Source organism: Pantherophis guttatus, chromosome 2, assembly GCF_059756535.1.
Source record: "Pantherophis guttatus breed Tessera chromosome 2, ASM5975653v1, whole genome shotgun sequence".
In the NCBI taxonomy this organism is placed as follows: domain Eukaryota; kingdom Metazoa; phylum Chordata; class Lepidosauria; order Squamata; family Colubridae; genus Pantherophis; species Pantherophis guttatus.
Genome location: NC_142064.1, coordinates 112,455,611 through 112,464,240, shown reverse-complemented (window position 1 = coordinate 112,464,240; position 8,630 = coordinate 112,455,611).

Sequence of the window (8,630 nt, the reverse complement as noted above, 5' to 3'; positions counted from 1 at the left end):
GGGGGACAGGGCACATAGAATTATGCGTGTGGCCACACGTGCGTGCGACCTCCCCAAGCTCCCCCCGCTTCTGCTTGAGGCTGTTTTCCTATCGCAGGAAAACTGAGGCTGCTTTCTGCCTTTGTTAAAAAAAAAATCTCCATTTCTCCTTTGGGAAAAATATTCTATCCTGCCTCTTCTAATGTTCTTATGTTCCCCAAAATATTTCATTCTCTGGGAGGAGGGGGCAGCTTCTCACAAGTGCAACAGACCAATCAGCTGCTGTAATTTACCTTATTCCATTTTATATATGACATCAATTGAAGTAATTCATATGACCTCCCCAAGAGATGTACCGTACAAAACAACATATTGCTACACATATTTTAACATTTAACATTTTATTAAATAATAATAATTTTCAATATATTGTAAGACATTTGGGATCCTACTAAGACCATTAGGTATCACTTGTTTGAAGAATGTGACAGATGAAATTGGCATTTATTGATCTAAGCTCAACTTGTTTAAACATTCCCAGTTCTGTCAAAGAATGCTCAAGTCAAAGTATATGCCACCTTCTCCAACTAGCATCCTCCAGATAATCTATAATCTCCTTGGCTGGATGTGGGTTGAGGAATGTGGCTGTGCAGTTAATTGTTAAGGTATAAGAGTGGGTCTGGGGAAAATCACATTAAACTCTATCCAAACTGTGTCTGTTCCCTGGGTGACTTGGGCCAGTGACTCTCTTTCAGGTCACTGAACCAGAACTGGTTGCTGGGGAGGGGAAAAGTGGGAAGAGGAAGTGCTCAGGACTGTTTGAAACATATTATATAGTTAATCCAGCTACATCCCAGTTCTGAACATGTTACATCATAGCTTAGACTTTATGAAAAGATGGGCTTACTTTAAAGCAAGACTAGGCAAACTGGTACTCTTCAAAGGTTTGAGACTGTAATTTCCTGGCCACCAGTCCCACATGCTGGGATTAATGGGAATTATAATATTAAGCATCTGGTAAATAAAAATCTGAATATCCACACTCTGTCAGTCAGTATATTCTACATCTAAATGAATCAGTTCTTTATGTTTGCTCACATTTTAAGCAGCAAAACAGCGCTATTTGAGAAGTGTATTGTATTTGTTTATTGAATAGCCCGAAGGCCTTTTCAAACAAAACAGAAAAGAAAAAGGTAAAAAGACAAAACAGTTACAAAAGTAACAATCTAAAAATATATGATATATGACATTAAAATTTTACAATATCAGATTTCAATAGCTAAGTGTAGTAATATATGATGGGACCAATTCACTGTTATCATTGGAACAAAAATCCTATCAATTTCTTAAAGGAAACCACTATATCCAGACAGCAAGACAATTGTACTGCACAAACCTTGCCAACAATTTAGAAAATAGGTTCAAGATCTAAAAAGATCTTGGCAGACTTGAACATTGGGCAAGAAAAACCAAGTATACACCAAGTGTTTAGAATAGGTAACTGGCTCAACAGCAGTAACTATGAGTGGGATCAAGGCATCCTAGTGAGCAAACACTTGTATGAGCCAGCAATGTGCTGCTGCTAATGCAGTCCTAGGCTGCATTAACAGAAGGATACTATCAAGATCACATGAAGTCTCAGTACTACTTCTTACTGCTTTGGTAAGACCACTCTTTGAATACTGTACCCAGTTTTGATCATCACAATACAAGAAAGATGTTGAGATGCTGTAAAAGCACAGAGAATAGCAATAAAGATGACTAGGGGGCTGGAAACTAAAACATATAAAGAACAGTTGCTGGAATTGGGTATGTCTAGACTAGTGTAAAGAAGGACTGGGGTGACATGATAGCAGTGTTCCAAAATTTGAGAGGCTGTCACAGAGAACCAATTTTTCAAAGCACCTGAGGGCAGAACCAGAAGTAATGGATGATATCTTAAAGGAACAATCAAACCTAGAACTAAGGAGAAATTTCAGTGAAACAGTGAGAACAATTAACCAGTGGAACGGCTTGCTTCCAGAAGCGGTGGATGCTCAATTACTAGAGATTTTAAAGAAGAGATTGGACAGCCATTGGTCTGGAATGGTATAGGCCTGTGATGGTGAACCTATGGCACGAGTGCAAGAGGTGGCACGCAGAGCCCTCTCTGTGGGCATGCATGCTGTCACTAGCTGCTCTTATGGTTTCCAACACGTGCATGCGCACCAGCCAGCTGGTCTTCGCGCATGCCAAAGCACTGGAAACCTGAAGATCAGCTGGCCAGCTGCATGTGTGCGCTGGCCATATGGTCTTTGGGTTTTCAGAGTTCGCACAGGCGTTGGCCACCTGGTGTTTGGGTGCGCTGGAGCGCCGGATACCTGAAGACTGGCATGCGCACCTGCCACCTGTTCTTCAGGTTTTCGGTGCTCGGGTGCATGCAAAGACCAGTGGAAACCCGAAGACCAGGTGGCCAGCGTGCGCGTGCATGCAGGCCAGCTGGTTTTTGGGTTTCTGGCAATCCAGCACACGCATGTTCTGGTTTGGGCACTTGGTCCCGAAAAGGTTTGCCATCACTGGTATAGGCTCTCCTGCCTGAACAGAGTGTTAGACTAGACCTCTGAGGTCCCTTCCAAGTCTGTTATTCTATATTCTGAATTGTGAATGTGGGAATGTGGCATGAGTGTCAAACTTGATTTCATTTTTAAAATATTTTTTTATTTTATAAACAAACAAACATACAATACATAATCATCATTCAGTGTGTCATCTAGGTGTTTCTATTGTCTCTTCATCTTCTTCTTCTTACTCCTCCGATCTTCATCATTTCTTTATTTTTCCCATTTCTTTATTATAACATTCTTCCCATACTTCATTTAATATAACATTATCTTGTTTATTATTAATACATTTATTTATATCTCTTCTCTAACCAATTGTAAAATTGTCTCCATACCTTGTAATATTCTGAATCTTCTCTTTCTTTAATTATCAAAGTCAGTCTATTCATTTCTGCACAATCTAATATTTTTTAAATTACTTCGTCTTCTGAAGGGATTTTCTCTACTTTCCATCTTTGCACAAATACTATCCTTGCTGCAGTTATTACATGTATAATTAAATATATCTTTTCTGTACTAATTTTCCCTGGAAAGATACCCAAAAGGAACAGCTCAGGTTTCAAATCCATATGTTGTTCAAGCATTTCTTCTAACCATGTTTTAATTCTAATCCAATAATTTCTCATTTCTGGACATGTCCACCACATATGATCTTGGTGTCTGATGGCATTTCCAACATTTAGCTGATTTGTCTTTAAACATTTTTTGCCAATTTTTCAGGTGGCATATGCCATCTATAAAACATTTTATATTGATTCTCCTTATATGTAGTAGACATTGTTAATTTATAATTCCTTTCCCATAGCTGCTGCCATTTATCTAATTCAATTGAATATCCAAAATTTTTTGCCCAAGCTATCATTGTTTCCTTTACTTGTCCTTCTTCCAATTCAATACTAAGTGGGAAGTTGTATATTTTTTTGATTATTTTATCATCTGTTCCTGTGAGTATCCTATCCAGATCTGTCATTTCTAAATAAAAACCATATGATTTTGCATCTTTTTCATATCTTGTTTGTATTTGCATGTGGGTATACCAATCCATCTTAATCCCTTGTTCTTCTAATTCTTGTTTCCCTTTCAGTTCCCCCTTATCTGTTAGTATATCTTTGTATCTAAAAATATTTTTGAAATTAATAATATTTGGGTGTATTAGTGCTTCCATTGTTGATAACCATATTGGTATTTTCAAATAGTATTTATCTCTGACCCTCTCCCACGCCAATAACAATGCATTTCTTACATAGTGTCTGTGAAAATATGTATGCATCTTACTTCTACCGTACCATAATCCCAATTGTAAATCATGTCCTTCCAAAGTTAATAATCTTATGTTTCTTAATTCAATCCATTCTCTCATCCAAGTCAATGCTATTGCTTGATAATATAATTCCCAATTCAGCAGTCCAAATCCTCCACGTAGTCTCACATCCTGCAACATCTTTATGTTAATTCTTGCTTTTCCCCCCGCCATATAAACTTTCTTATTATCTTATTGAGATGTTGAAAATAGATCTTTTCAACTTTTATCGGGATTGTTTGAAATAAAAACAATAGTCTCGGTAATATATTCATCTTAATTGTTGCGATCTTTCCCATGAATGATAATTGCAAGTTTTTCCATTTCTCCAAATCTTTCTCAATTTCTCTTTTTAAGGTATAGTAGTTATCTTCTTTTATTGTTACATATCTTGAAGTTAATTGTATTCCTAAGTATTTCACTTTCTTCACAATTTGTATAGTTAGTTTCTCATTTAAATCTCTTTTTTAGAACTCGATTTCATTGAGGGACGCATCAGGGTTGTGTTTGACTTGGGGAGCCGGTGTGGGCGTGGCCAGGGTGGGTGTGGCCAGCTCAACGTCACTTGTGTCGGGGGTGCCTGTGGTGGCCTGAGCGCTCTGCCAGTGAAAATGGGCTCCCAAGCTCCATTTTGGCTGTGACGGCTTCTTGCAACCCTCTGCCAGCGAAAATGGAGCTTGGGAGTGCTACTTGTGACCCTCGCGAATTCTATTTCTGGCTGCGATGGCCTCCTGTAACCCTCTGCCAGAAAAAAGGAGCTTGGGAGTGCCAACTGTGGCTCTCGCGAGCTCCAATTTTGGCTGCAATGGCCTCCTGCAACCCTCTGCCAGCAAAGCAGAGCTCAGGAGGGCCGCACACAGCCTTCACAAGCTCCGTTTTTTCTGGCAGAGTCACTGCAGGCCAGTCCTTCACTGTTTCCAGGGTGGTTCCGCAGGCCAGATCTAAGCACTCTGCGCTCTGGCTCCCGGGCCTTGAGTTTGACACCCCTGCTCTATGGAGCTAGTAGAAAACCAGTCTTCAAACAGCCCTTGCCTCCCTACCCACAAACTGAGCATAAGGAACAGTTGTATAATCAATGCAAAATTTCTGGTTATTTAATCTTGTACTTAAGCCATCAACACTCTGAATCATTGGTATGTGCTTGCATTTTATTACATCTGATTCCAGGATAGATGGGAAAAACTTCTGCTAAAAGTTTTATAAAATTTAAGAGTTTTATTAAAAGAACATGTGTGCATAAATTAGGAAGATTGATAGAGAGTTGTTAATCCTGCCTGTAATGAGTCACTAAGAGAAAGCCAGTGGTTTTCACTACAATTAACAGCAGGAAATGAGTGATTTTGATAAGAGGTTTCTCTTTCTTTTCCAGTGATTCTGTTTAAAATTGTTTTCCATGATAAAAAGCCAGAGATCTGGTAACACATTACTCAAAGTAGAAATCTTATTGCCTTCTTTATCAGCAAGTCTGTACTGAATCAGAGCATTTCTCTCCTCTTCCAGAGATCACCTTAAACATCCAGCCTACCCACAATAAAAAAAAAACCAATTATCTGTAAAAATTCAGAAATATTCTAGTAACATCTTTTTTTAATAAATTGCAAAAGTAACATTTAACTGGTACTTTTAATTTTCCTCACATGTAGCCTGCATCTGCACAATCACTTTGCCTATCTTCCGTCCTGTACAGCCTCAACCCAATTTATTTCTTTATTTCTTTATTGAATTTTTATACCGCCCTTCTCCCGGTGCACAACCACGGTAAAACCAACAGTAAATAAAAGTTAAAATTAATTAAAACAAATTAAACAATCTGGTCTAGAACATAATTAAAAACTAAAATTTCCCAATTAAAATTCAAATTTTTTAAGCCAGTCCAGTTTGCTGGAATAAAAGCGTCTTGAGGGCCCGGTGAAAGGTGCGAAGGTCGGGGATCCTCCGTATCTCCAGGGGCAATTTGTTCCAAAGGGCAGGTGCCCCCACAGAGAAGGGTCTCCCCCTGGGGGTCGCCAGTCGACACTGTTTGACTGACGGCACCCTGAGGAGTCCCTCTCTGTGGGAGCGTACTGGTCGATGGGAGGCTATTGGTGGCAGAAGGCGATCTTGTAGGTACCCAGGTCCTAAGCCATGGAGCTCTCTAAAGGTGGTAACCAACACCTTGAATCGCACCCGAAAGGCCACTGGGAGCCAGTGCAGCTCGCGCAGGCAAGGTGTTACATGGGAGCACCGCATCACTCCCATAATCACCTGCGCGGCCGCATTCTGGATCAGTTGAAGCCTTCGGGTGCTCTTCAAGGGGAGCCCCATGTAGAGAGCATTACAGTAGTCCAGGTGGGAAGTGACTAGGGCATGAGTGACCGTGCATAAGGAGTAAATTTAAATCTTACATCTAGCTCAGGCATGTTCAATCTTTTGGCTTGCCTGAGCCGCACTGAGTGAAGAGGAATTGTCACCAGCCACATATAAAATATATATCATTATATTTTATATATTATAACATTGAATGTTTATGCAGCCTGTGAGCAGTGGGTAGGACATGTCTGACCTAGCTACTTGATTGCATCTGATTAAGAGAATGAATATAAATTATATATGATTTATAATAATTTTTTAAAGAAAAATGCTTCCTGACTCCTGATTGCTTGTTACTATATACTAACACAGTTCTTTTCCTACAGTCTACAATCTACTTTAAGTTCCCCAAAGAAGGAAGATTTCATTATTCCCTCTTTCCTCCCAAACAAACTTGCTCAGTTTATTAACAATGGAAAAATGAAGGAGGGGAAATGTCTGGTAAAGATATTATAAATTTCTGTTAATATTTATAATGTGTCAGCATTTTCCCCTCACCCTTAGAATAAATATAGCCATTCTTGCTGCACTTTCTTAAAGACACAGTAATATTAATTCAGTACAGATGATTAAATTATATCTAGGAGACCAAGGATACTCACTCCTTGTTTTAAAGTATTTGATATTGGAAATAATTAGTCATCTTTTATTGTTCAAATTTGCTGCTTGATGAATTTTCTCCTCTCCTTTTTAAAAATTAATATGTGAGGAGATGATAAAATTTCATATGGTTTGGATAGAACAATACTGGGGGAAATTGGTGACTTAGGAAGACTTAAGGTAGCCAGACCTACAAATGTCTTCTGCTCTTTTCTCAGAAGTGAAAAGATAAGATATCCAGCAAATGTTCATATCCTTCAGCAGGTATAGCCTTAAAAATCAAATATTGTCTTGTTTTTTAGTATCTTTGTATGTGTGTGTGTGTGTGTGTGTATGTGTGTGTGTGTGTGAGCATGTTTTGAATGTTAGACTCTTTTCACAACAGTAGTCATTCAAACTTTTGTGTATTGTGTTTATTCCCTATATCCATGAACAGATTCCACAGACTTGAATTACATTTCCTGATTCCAGCCACTGATTTCAATTCAGCTCCTTCAATCATTCTAAAGGTAGTTCTTCCTTACCAATGGTAATTTGGATTGGTAACTTCGCCACTTGGAACTGAAGTTCTGGTAGTCCGTTGCTGTTAGGTGAATCCCATACTCCCATAGTCATGTGATCTCCATTTTGTGACTTGTGATCCTTCCCCATTAGCTTTTGTTGTTGGAAGCCAATAAAAGTCTCAAATGCCAGGAAAGCTAAAGGACACTGTGAGGTCATAACTGCAAGCAAGGGCCCAAATTGCTATCACATAACCACAGGGATGGTATGACAGCCACAACCATGAGGGTGCAGCATAAGTACCCCTTGTACAGTGTTGTTAATGTCAAACAGTTGCTGAATGAATGGATGCTTAAAGGACTCACTGGAGAAGAGCCTAATCCTGGAAAAGAGTGAGGGTAAAAGAAGGGGACGACAGAGAATGAGGTGGCTGGATGGAGTCACTGAAGCAGTCGGCGTGAGCTTAAATGGACTCCAGGGGATGGTAAAGGACAGGAAGGCCTGGAGGAACGTTGTCCATGGGGTTGCGATGGGTCGGACACGATTTCGCATCTAACAATAACAAGAATAGTCTATAGATCACGACTCATCACACTAGATGAAATTTGAAAAGCTCATTGCCAATTCTATATTGTTGCTAGGTTATGTTCTTGGAATTCTTTTGGAAAACATTGCAATTGAACAATATTGCTGGAAGAATTCCCTATATGTATAGGCCTACAGACATTTTTTGCAGGGTTTTTTCTTTGCAATTTTTGTCACAGATATCACAAAAGTTGAAGAGTTAGTGTCTCCTCCCCCCACCCATTTGTATTTCTTTCCAATTGTCCCTTTGCTTGTCCAGGTATCTGGTAACCCTAGGGCTGCACAAATCCAGACCAGCCCTAGATGGCAGTAGAATTAATTTTATTTCTTTTCTGCCATCTAAGCCCTGTTTTCAGGCCTGATCTGCTTGAAAGATTTCAAGAGAACTTTTTTCTGTGGCTTTTTCTGTTGGTTTTTTCTCTCCATCAACATTTAGTGTAGTGTTGGACTTCAACTTCACAAATTCCTCCATACATCTTGACCTCACTGAGGTTGAGAAAAAATATGATTGGAGGGAGGGGAAGAGGAGTTACTGAAGGCAGGATCATGTGCCAATGTACAAAGTTCAATATGTAAGGCTCATTCGCCTCACTTTTTCTAGCAAATTGTTAGTCTCCCATATGAATCTTTTATTCAAAGCTGAGACTTATTGACCTTTTCCATTGATACTAATCATAATCAACTATATACATTTTCACAGGCTTTGATTTTAATAG